This window comes from Syngnathus acus, chromosome 13, assembly GCF_901709675.1.
Source record: "Syngnathus acus chromosome 13, fSynAcu1.2, whole genome shotgun sequence".
NCBI classification, from domain to species: domain Eukaryota; kingdom Metazoa; phylum Chordata; class Actinopteri; order Syngnathiformes; family Syngnathidae; genus Syngnathus; species Syngnathus acus.
In genome coordinates, this window is record NC_051098.1 from 50,520 (window position 1) to 62,463 (window position 11,944).

General features: G+C 44.1%; 1 pseudogene; it reads left to right on the forward strand.

Moving 5' to 3' along the window:
• Nucleotides 1–2,126: 2,126 nt before the first annotated feature.
• Nucleotides 2,127–4,154, forward strand: LOC119132714 (annotated as a pseudogene).
• Nucleotides 4,155–11,944: the final 7,790 nt, after the last annotated feature.

Here is an 11,944-nt window from a genome sequence, read left to right on the forward strand (position 1 = left end):
AGGGGACACTTTACCGGTTCCTTTTGATACGTAATGACACATTGTGTGAATGTGTCAAAGGGGGAGTGGTAAAATAGAAATGGGTGAGTAGATTTCAATTTTTAATTGTGAGATTCAAAGTTTTTTTTTCCAAATTCACTTGTTTTTTTAAGCTTTAACAGGACATGCCAGAATTCAACAAGCAGTGATGGAAGGAGCAGAAGAAGCATCTTGAAAGAAAGGGAGTTAATGGGAGACAAGTACATGCGAGGGGGGCAGCGTGACGGGGGCTTTAATTTTCTTGCATGTTTTGATAATTCGTTTTTATATACCTCACTATGTTACCTCGTTGTTTGGCCGTGTTTATTTACTTCATTTATGTTACCTCATTTCTTTGCCTCGTGGTGTGTTTACGATATGACAATGCTAGTTTGTGTTTGGGGGGCATGGTTTTGTTCATTAATGTTTTTGGGGCTCATGCTACGCTTTGTGGAATGTGATGTGTGCCGGAGCTCCCTTCACATGGCTGACGCCAGGTGAGGGGGGTCTCTGGGGGTGTAGAATGGGCCTCCCTCTTTTTCCTCTTCATTAGATTGGCGAGGTTTTTTCGACAGTGGTCCGACGACCTTTTGGGGCTTCTAGCGGGCCACAGCAAAGTTTTCTCTCCAAATTGATGGCGTGGTTAAAATAGCACCGAATGGGGGTGTGCGTCAATTGGTTAAGCGGGTTGGGGGAATTCAATCTTAGTCATGTGTGGTTCCTGAGAAGCCTCAGATTGCTGTCAGGGAGAAATTCGATATTAACTTAGGTCGAGTTTTCCTAGTTAAAGTAACCTTAAGTAGCATGCCTTGAGCGTGATTTAGAATGAGACAAATAGGTCCAAATTGTAGATGGAAACCATAAAATGTTTGGGGGAAGATTTTTGGATGTTTACCGATGTCATTTCTGGTCGAACCGTTCTCGAGACACTTAGAGTGTCACGTAGAGGGGAATATGTAGTGTATTTTTATTTAGGTCTCATGCAATGTATATTTCATTTCTAAGCTAAGAGGTGACCAGGTCACGCGCGCATGGGATTTTATGGGGCCTGGGCCAGGAAGGCAGACTTCCTGGCACCAGGATACAGGACTCGGCCATTTGGTTAGAATCAACAAGGCAGGCTGGGGGGTCAGAGGACATCCAGCAGCCCTCGTGTGCGTGCGCCCGAGTAAGTGGGGCACGGGGTATAAGACCCAAGGCGGGAGAAGAAAGGGGGACTTCTTTTTTTGGCTAGAGAGAGACACTTCAATTCTGACATCGGTTGAATAAAATCTTTCCCCAATCAGCCGTGTGTCACTGAAGTTTTCCTTCCCTGAGCCAGCCACCTATCCACCGTTTGATCTTGGAGACCAGCAGAACATCGAAGAGAATTCACCACAGATCCATGATCCTGAGCGATGCAGCACAGTGCTTACTGTTTTCCCCAGGTTCCTTGTTTGGCAATGAGGTTCGAAGCAAAACACAGGTTTTTCAAGAACACAATAAAACATTTCAAAATCATAAAGTCACTAGCTAGAAAACATCAGATAGCTGTGGCATACCACTGGGAATCAATGCCATTTAAAATGATTAACTGTGGTCCAGTAAACAGTAAAAACTGTTCAGCTAAATGGTTTGGCAACTGGTGAAATAATTGCTAAAGAACAGCAGGTTGACTTGAACTGTGAAGTTGATGTGACATCTTGGATCACTTGTTTTGGGACAGAGTATCGCCCAGGCCTTTGGGTTTGTTCAAACATAGAGGAGGCTTTACCAGTATTCAGTCAGATAAAAGACATTGTTGCATTTAACGGAGACTATTTTCTTGTAGTAGAAGATTTTGTGACGCGTAGTTTTGCAGAGCATTTCCATTCTTTTCATGTCAGACAGGGACATCCTGAAAACGTATTCATGCTGAAAGTTGATAAGTTGCTCTGGTTTAAGCCATTTGATCTGCAGGCAACATATGGTTTTGACCGTGATGATCAATGTGTGGTGCCTGTGAATGTTTTTGTATCGGAAATGTGTCACTGAAGTGGTAACATGCTTTTTGTTTTCAACTTGACAATTATTTTTATAGAAAATGTCCAGTTTTTTTTCCACCATTGCTCTATATCATATGTGTCAAACTCAAGGCCCGCGGGCCACATCCGGCCCGGCATGCAATTATATCCGGCCCGCGAGATCATTTTATATTATTGTTACTAATGGCCCGACGATATGAAGCGATGATAACATAATAAACTACAGATCCCATAATGCAGTGCTTTCGCTGCCTTGCCGAGCGTTTTTCCGCGGCAATCAGGTCAAGTGCTTGTTGCTGCAAGTTATTGCGAAGCTAGCGCCTCATGATGCCGAAGAGAAAAGTTGATTCTGAAAACAGAGCCTTTAAAAACCGATGGGAGGTTGAGTATATGTTTACTGACATTGCCGGTAAGCCCGTTTGTCTCATTTGTGGCGCTAATGTGGCTGTATTGAAAGAGTTTAATCTAAGACGGCACTATGAAACAAAACATCTGGATAACCTGAAAGACCTGAATGCAGAGCAGAAGATACAGAAGGTAGAAGAGTTAAAGAAGAAGCTGACATTCCAGCAGACGTTTTTCACCCGTGCAAAATCACAAAGTGAAGCTGCTGTGAAAGCGAGTTTTATCGTGGCAGAGGAGATCGCCAAAGCAGGCCGGCCATTCACAGAGGGAGAATTTCTGAAGAGCTGCATGGTCAAGGTGTGCGACATCATATGTCCAGACAAAAAGCAGATGCTGGCAAATGTAAGCATGAGTAGAAATACGGTTGCTGATCGAGTTTGTGAGATGGCCACTGATTTAAGAACACAGTTGAGTAAAAGAAGCAAAGACTTTATTGCATACTCTCTTGCTGTGGATGAAAGTACTGACATGACTGACACTGCAGAGCTAGCCATCTTCATCCGTGGGGTGGACTCCGATTTGCGTGTTACTGAGGAAATATTGGACATTAAACCGATGCACGGGACAACGACCGGAAAGGACATTTTTGAAAACGTATGTCAAAGTGTAACCGACATGAAACTGCCCTGGGACAAACTTATTGGTCTTACAACTAAATGGAGCACCGGCTATGTGCGGTGAGAAAAGTGGACTAGTAGGAAGGATGCGAGAAAAGATGCAGGAGGAGAACTGTACTGGTGAGTTAACAACATACCACTACATCATACACCAGGAAGCACTGTGTGGCAAAGTCCTGAAGATGGACCATGTAATGAGCACTGTAACGCAAACCGTAAACTTTATCCGAAGTAGAGGTTTAAATCACCGGCAATTTCAGTCATTTATGCGGAGTATAGATTCAGAGTTTGCCGACATTCCTTATCATACAGAGGTGCGTTGGCTAAGTTGGGGGAAAGTTCTCAACAGAGTTTTTGAGCTCAGCAACAAAATCTGTCAGTTCATGGACAGTAAAGGCAAAGACTCCACCGTTTTACGGGATGAAAAGTGGAAATGTGAGTTGCCGTTTCTAGCTGACATAACCGCACATCTCAATGCCTTAAACCTCCAGCTCCAGGGACGTGACCGCATGATCACTGACATGTATGACGCAGTGAAGGCATTTCAAGTGAAGCTGATTTTATGGGAGACACAAATGCTTCAGTGCAACTTGTCCCACTTTCCCTGTTGCCAAGTAATGCTGAACCAAGTCGGCACAACGGTGTTCCCAAATACGCACTTTGCTGTTAAACTGAGCGCACGGAGTTCGCACGGCGCTTTGGTGATTTTGAGGAACAAAAGAAGAATTTCGAGTTGTTTCGCAACCCATTTGCCGTCGACGTGGAATCTGCACCTGTTCAGATGGAGCTGATTGAGCTGCAGTGTAATGGGACGCTAAAGTCAAAGTACTACACTGCAGGGCCCACAGAGTTTATTCACTCCATTCCCGCAGCAATGTCCCAACTCCGTCTACATGTGGCTCGAACCTTGTGCATGTTTGGTAGCACATATCTGTGTGAGAAGCTGTTCTCAGTGATGAAGACAAACAAAACAGCACACAGGAGTCGTCTCACTGATGAGCACCTTCAGTCTATCCTGAGAGTCTCCACAACACGGGACCTCACACCAAACATAAACCAACTTGTTGCCAAAAAAAGATGCCAATCATCCGGCTCTAATAAAATGGCATAAGAGCAAAGAAAACTGAATGTTTTGATTAATTATTTGTTATTGCTGAAAAGCACAAATTGTTTTTATATTTCCAGGTTTTGTTTTGCAGCATGTTCATATTTCTATCTTGTATAATTTTGACAGGAGATATTTTTATGGAGAGTAAAATCATTTGGGATATTTAAAATTTAGGTTTTTTATTTAAAATGACATAAAAGCAAAGAAAATCAAACGTTTTGATTTATTATTTTAATGTTTACTTGAAGTACAAGCACTGTCACCATTTTAATTTATTTTTTCAGGCGTTTTTTTGCAGCATGTTCCAATTTCTAACTTGTATAATTTTAACTGGATATATTTTTATGGAGATCAAGATATTTTAAGTTATTTAAAGTTTAAGTTTATTTATTCCAGAATAACATTCCTGTCCGTTTGTATTTATATTTATGTTAAAAGTTAGTTTTAGTGTGTTCAATAAATGTTTGTTCTGTTCGGCCCGTGACCTGAAGTGTGTTTTGAATTTTGGCCCCCTGTGCAATTGAGTTTGACACCCCTGCTCTATATGATATAGGGCAACTTCGGGGCTTTCTTTTATCGGCGCGGCGCACCCTCGGCCCGCCCTCTCGACGCGGCGCCCAATCGGCGCGGCGACCTCTCGCCGCGGCGCGGCACGCCGAGAGGTCACATGCGCTGCGCTGAGAGGGCGCGAGACTAAATGTTGATGGAAAATTTCAAAGTCTCAACCAGGTGTAAGTTGTATAAATAATGTACAGAAGTTATTTGGATTTGGGTTTAACAAGCATATTGATCCGTACATGTGATGATGATGATGATGATGATGATGATGATAGAACTTTATTCATCCCACAGCAGGGAAATTTACTTGTCACAGCAGCGTACAAGAGTGCAAGAATACAAGTGCCAAATTTAAAAAGGATAATACTGCGGCCTGTCGGTGAGGAAGTCTGTTGTCCATGCAGCCAGGCGCTGGTCCACACCCGCCTTCTCCATCGTCACCCTGATCAGTGACGGCTGGATGGTGTTTAAAGCGCTGGAGAAAATGAAGAACATGATCCTCCCAGTGCTCCCGATGTCCTCCAGGTGAAGCAGTGATCCGTGCAGTAAATAAATCCCTGCATCGTCCACCCCAACACCAGGCCGGTAAGCAAACTGCAGGGGGTCCAGCTGCGCTCCCACCAGTGAATGCAGGTGACCCAGGATGATCCTCTCAATAGTCTTCATCAGGTGGGAAGTCAAGGCAATAGGCCTGAAGTGGTTAGGCTCCTTGGGGCTCGGCACCTTCGGTACGGGGACCACGCAGGAGATCTTCCACAGGGCTGGAACTTTGTTCAGGCTCAGGCTGAACAGGTACATGACCACGCCACTCAGCTGGTCCACACCGTCCCTGAGCAGCCTCGGACAGATGCCGTCTGGGCACGGGGCCTTCCCTGCCTTGATCTTTCTGAGGTGACTCCTCACTTGAAGAACTGTAAAGGAGAAGGGGGTTTTGGAAGACTGGGGTGGTGGAGTGAAGACTGAAGAGTGTCTTGGGGGGGGTTGGTGAGCTGGTTTCCGATCAACCCCTTTATTTATGGATTGCAGACCCCTCCAGATGTTCCTGGCGTTGTTAAGCTCCATTTGCTTCTCTAGCCTCCTCCCGTACTTCTATTTCTCCTTCCTGATCTTCAGCCGGAGTTCCCTCTGGACTCTACGCAGCTCCATCACGTCCCCCGAACCAAAGGCTCTCTTCTTCTCATCAAGCAGAGCCTTTATCTCAGAGGACACCCAGGGTTTGTTGTTGGGAAAACACCGGACCAACTTGGAAGGCACAGTGGTCTCCAAATTAATCCAGAATTAATGTAGTCCGTAATGCAGTGGGTCACTGCCATGGGGGCTACAGAGAGCTTCCCAGTCTGTATTCTCAAAGCAGTCTCTGAGCCTGGCAGTAGATTCCTCACACCACAACATCACAGACCTCCTCTGAGGTGGACGCTGTTTCACCACCGAGGTGGAGTCTGCGACCAGATGGATGAGGTTGTGATCCGAGCAGCCAAGTGGGGGGAGGGGGGATGAGGTGTATGACATTAGCATACAACAGGTCCAAAGTTCTATTGTTTCTGCTGTGGCAATTGACATATTGCGTAAAGGTGGAGAGGGAAGAGGCCAGGGAAGCATGATTGAAGTCCCCGGAGATGAGGATAAGGGATTGAGGATGCCGAGTTTGAAGTTTAGAAACGATAGTGTGGATCCGGTTCGTAGCGGTAGCAGCGACAGCCGAGGGAGGGACGTACACAGTTATAGCAATAACGTGAAAACTCCCTCGGGAGGTAGTATGGTCGCATGCTAACCACCAACAGCTCCAAGTCACTGGAGCAGAGCTGCTCCTTAACACTGACGTGTCCGGGATGGCACCATCTATCGTTCACAAACACAGCGAGTCCCCCTCCTCTCCTCTTACTGCTCTTCGTAGCTCTCCTGTCAGCCCACACCACTTGAAATCAGGGAGACGTGTGAGTCGGGCGAGAGATCGTTCAGCCACGTCTCCATGAAGCACATGAGACTGCATTCGCGATATTCCCTCAGCATCCGGGCTAGCGCCGTTAGCTCTTCCATCTTGCTTTGATGAAATCTCACGTTCCCCATGATGACCGACGGCAAGCATGGCTTAAACCGTCTCTTCCGCTGCCTGCGCTTTACTCCGGCTCGGCATCCTCTTCTCCGTGGCCGTATCTCCTTGGGGATGTTCGGCCGCACCACGCAGGGAAGGGGTGTGTAGCGCCAGGCTAACAGCTGATCACAGATGTAGACAGCGGAGCCGAGTATGGATGGATCACCCGACGCCGCACCAAAAAGTTCCAAAAGCAGTAAGGAACAAACTACGAATGTTACAATGTGAACATCCATAGCCGCGCACTAGCCTAATCAACAATGTTAGAAGGAGAAAACAACAAAAACTCACTAGAACACAAAGAAACACACTAAAAGAAGGGAAGAAAGGTCAGAGCTGCTGTTACAGGCTGCCACTCAAGCGGCGCCATCAAAGGCAAAGGCAGGTGAATGGTTATTTCTGTAGCCTGATATAGACGTCTATTTTAGGTTATTTCATAGACCTAAAATAGACGTCTAAATTACGTCTATATATAGACTTAAAATAGACGTCTAAATTAGGTCTATATATAGACCTAAAATAGACAACAAATTAAATATGAAATATTAAACCATAAACCAGCTGTAGGTTGTATAAACAATGAACAGAGGTTGCATTGCTTTGTTTTAAATGACCATTGATCCGGGTTATTTCTGTAACCTGTTGTGGTTATTTCTGTAAAATTATACCATACTCTGCTATAAATAACCAAAATATAATGTCTTTCCTTTTTCTTTTTTTTGGTGTAAAGAAGCATTAGGAAAATGTTGAAATTTAATGAACATTCCTTTTACAAAACATTAATAGCATTACATAACATTGGCATTAAGATAACTTAAAACATTAACATAACTTAAAACATTAACAGTAATGCACTTTAAGATTGAACGAGATTTATAAAGAAAATCATTTTTAAACCATTTACAGATGTCCATATGAAATCAAAATTTAATCCCTGCTTACACCTTACAAACTAAGAAGAGTGCTATTAAATGTGTAAAGAAGAAAGTATTCACATGTCCTGTAAATGTGGAAACTTCATACATGAAACACATACAATACATATTGAACTTTCATGGAGTTGCATGAACAGTAGAAATCCACCATACGTTTTTGTAGTGAAGTTGCTGACTAACATTAAACTGCACACTTTTTTAATCACCACAGTAAGGATTCATCTTCACAGAGCTGTATGTTTTCAATGCAAACAGTATCTAAGGCAGCATTTTAAAGGCATTAGACTAGTCTGGACTTGTTTTTGTTCCTGATAGTTGGCATCTTTTGGCCTGTACAAGTGCATCAATACCAGGCGCCATGTCCTGACTAGCTGTCACTTTCAGAATATCATTTAAGTGCTTGTTTGTGAGCCTTGAACGCATTTTTGTTTTATTGATATTCATCCATCCATCCATCCATTTTCTGAACCGCTTAGTCCCCACGGGGGTCGCAGGTGTGCTGGAGCCTATCCCAGCCGTCATCGGGCAGTAGGCGGGGGACACTTGATGATATTGATATTCATTACTGAGAAAATTTGTTCACAAAGGTAGGTTGTCCCAAACATGCACAAACATTTAGCAGCCAGGGCTGTTAATTTGGGGTACCCTGGTAGTAGATACTGATAAAATTTGTCCAGACCTACGGAGGCAACTTTGCCCTTCAAATCTGCATGTCTTCAGCTGTTGTGGTGTCCATCATTGGCACCAACTCAAGAAACTCTTCAGTAACAGTCAATGTCTCATCAACTCCACGAATAAATAAGGCCAGTTGTGCCTAGTCTGTGATGTCGGTGCTCTCGTCGATTACAACGGAAAATGCGGTATAGAAGATGGATGGATGGATGGATGGATGGATGGATGGATGGATGGATGGATGGATGGATGGATGGATGGATGGATGGATGGATGGATGGATGGATGGAAATTGTATGCATGTTAATACATTGAGATGCTATAAAATTACATTTATCATAAATTAGTATTCTTTTAAAATCTTGACTATACTGTATGTATGCAAGTGTAAAAGTAAACAAATAATAACACAAGTAAACAATAACAATAAAGGTGAGGTGGGCAAGCAATGGCCCGTGTGCCATATAGTCAATCAAGCCAAGACAAATTTAATTTAGACTGCCAATTCACATGAGAGGTTATCTCAAGACACATATGGAGCTACAACCACGCTTCTTATACATCAAAAGTGAACCACACATAAGCAAACACCAGGTGAAGGAGGCGAGAAAAAACTCCCTTACGGACATAACCTTGAACAGACTCGAGACTCAGTGTGGGATGGCCATTTGCCTCGACTGGTCGGGTTGAGGTTGTCTTTGATGGAGGAAAGAGGCGGAGAGGAAGACATTGGATGGAGGGAATAAGAAGATAGTGGATAATGTATAAATTGGATTAGGAATAATAATGATACGATTTTAATGGGATTACCAATACTGTGAATGACTTAATCACAGCAGATGTGCAAGTGTTGCTGTTGTTGGCTGGACCATCTGGAAGCACCAACTACAGGTGAAAAGAAGAATCGCAAGAACAGCCCCAAAAACGCAACCCTTCAAATGATTAGTAAGAAGTAAGATGGCGGCGCGTGCACACGCAGCGGCCTCTCTCTGTCCCGAACGGTGTTTTGTTTTGTCGTTTAATGTGGGTTTGTCTGACAGTTTTGTGTGTTCGTCTCGTCGTACTGGGTTGTGCTACAAGTACAGCAGGCTGGTTCTGCTCGACATCGGCGAAAGCGAGTTTTGTGGCGTTCTGGACTTTGAAGCGGGGACATTAAAGGCGCTCGGTCTGCTCCGTCCTGAAGCGTCGCCGGACTCGCCTGCTAGTCCTCCCCCGGTTGGGAAGCGTCGGAAGCGGTGTGCGAGGAGGCTGATGAGGGGCGAGAGCGGGGGCGTCCGGGCCAGACTGGCAGCCAACCCAGCTCGCCCGGCCGTGCCTTCCATTCTTCTGGCGAATGTTCGGTCGCTGGACATCAACATGGTTTGCTTTCGCCTGCTGAGATCTACGAACCGGACAGTGCGAAACTGCTGTGTGCTCGTGTTCACTGGGACTTGGTTGACCGTCATCATTCCGGACTCTGCTGTGCATCTGGAGCGGCTAGCGTGCTATCGGGCGGGCCGGGCCATTGTACGAGGGGGGAAAGTCGCGAGGAGGTGGGATGTGCGTCTACATCCGTGACAGAGGGTGCCGGGACTCTGTGGTGGTATGCGAGCACTGCTCGCCACTGGCGGAGTTTGTGATCTCCAGGCTGTTAGGGTCCTGAACTCTCTCCCCCCTTCTGCGTGGCGTCCTGTACTTTTGCGCTTTGTTCTGACTGTCTGCTGTGCGCTCTTGCTCCGTTTTGCTCCTCTTATTTACTGTGTTATTTGTTTATTTATTATTTATTCATCACTCTTGTTGTTCATTATTTGTGCCTTCTTGTTTTTATTATGCGTTGTTTTACTTGTATGTTTATCGTGTACTGTGTCTCGTCACCGTGGGATAGGGGAAACGTAATTTCGATTTCTTTGTGTGTCTTGGCATGAAGGAATTGACAATAAAGCTGACTCTGACTCTGACTCTGATTAGACTACGTGATAACAGTTTGCAAAGGAAAGGAATTGACCACTGCCATGAAATGCCCGAAAACAAAATAAACTTTTAGAATTACAGATGTTAATAGTTAAAACCAGTGAGTCCCAATTGGTGGGTTGGCACATAGTCAAAAATATCATGCAGGCTATTTGTATTCAGATTTTTTTTTTCAAAATAATCCTGAAGCATAAAAGGTTTCCACATAACATAAGAAGAAATCTATGCATTATTAAATGTTATTAACTTGTGCGAAAGTCACTAGCTACTCTCTAAAAATACAACAATGCAACTTAGCTTTAGGTTAGTGGACGCCACAGTTTTTTTGACACAATATTTGAAACGCAAATGAAGAGCGTTGCCCTGTGACTTGTGGGAGACTGACCGACCACACAAATGAGCGACACAAGTAAGTACTAGTCACATCGACTGCACAATAAAAGTCAAAAGTCAAAGTCAAAGTCTGCTTTATTGTCAATCTCTTCACATGCCAAGACACACAAAGAAATCGAAATTACGTTTCCACTATCCCACGGTGACAAGACATAGTACACGATATACATACAAGTAAACAACACAAAATAAAAACAAGAAGGCACAAACAATGAATAATAAGAGTGATGAATAAATAATAAATAAACAAATAACACAATAAATAAGAGGAGCAAAACGGAGCAAGTGTGCACACAGCAGACAGTCAGAATATAGCACAAAAGTACAGGACGCTACGCAGAAGGGGGGAGAGAGTTCAGGATCCTAACAGCCTGGAGTATGAAGCTATATTCCTGTGAGTGGCCTTTGTATGAGTGGCCTTTCCAAAAGGTAACACCAGATCCCTAATGTTTTAATTCTGAATTCCCTAGATATGATTCAAGTTGTAGCCTTTTTGTGACCCCTTATTTCAGCCAAATTACACCACCGTTACAGAAACACGCAACCAGTGGCGCAACTTCACAGACGTCTATAATTCGTGGAGCAGCATCAAGTCCATCTTGGATTGGACTGCTACTCACCAGGACGTCATTGTCCCCTCAGCTGGTCCTGGCCGCCGGAATGACCCAGATATTGTAGGAATGTCTTTAATTTAAGCCTGTGGTTCATCTCCTGAGAAGTGCATGGTCTATGCCAGGGGTGTTCAAACGTTTTGCAAAGAGGGGCAGATTTGGTGAGGTGAAAATGTGTGGGGGCTGGCCATTCAGCCTGAACTATTCCATTAAATGTTTATAGCAAATGACATAACTTTCATGTCTTCACACAGCTCACAAATCTAAGTTTTTACCAAAATCACCATGTCTTTCATATTTGAAGACCACATAAAATAAATACAAATTCTGTGTGGGAAAAAAAACTTCTGGAAATATTCAACATATGTATCTGCGTTCATACTTTATTAATACCGTTTTGGCCTGAATATAAGACGATGTTTTTTGCATTGAAATAAGACTGAAAAAGTGGGGGTCGTCTTATATTCGGGGTCTAGACATTATACCCATTTTCACTTGTGCGCAGCGGTAAGTTAAATGTTGCTGGTATCGACTGAGTATGTTGCTGTGATCGTGTGCGTCTTTGACACAAAATGAGTATAT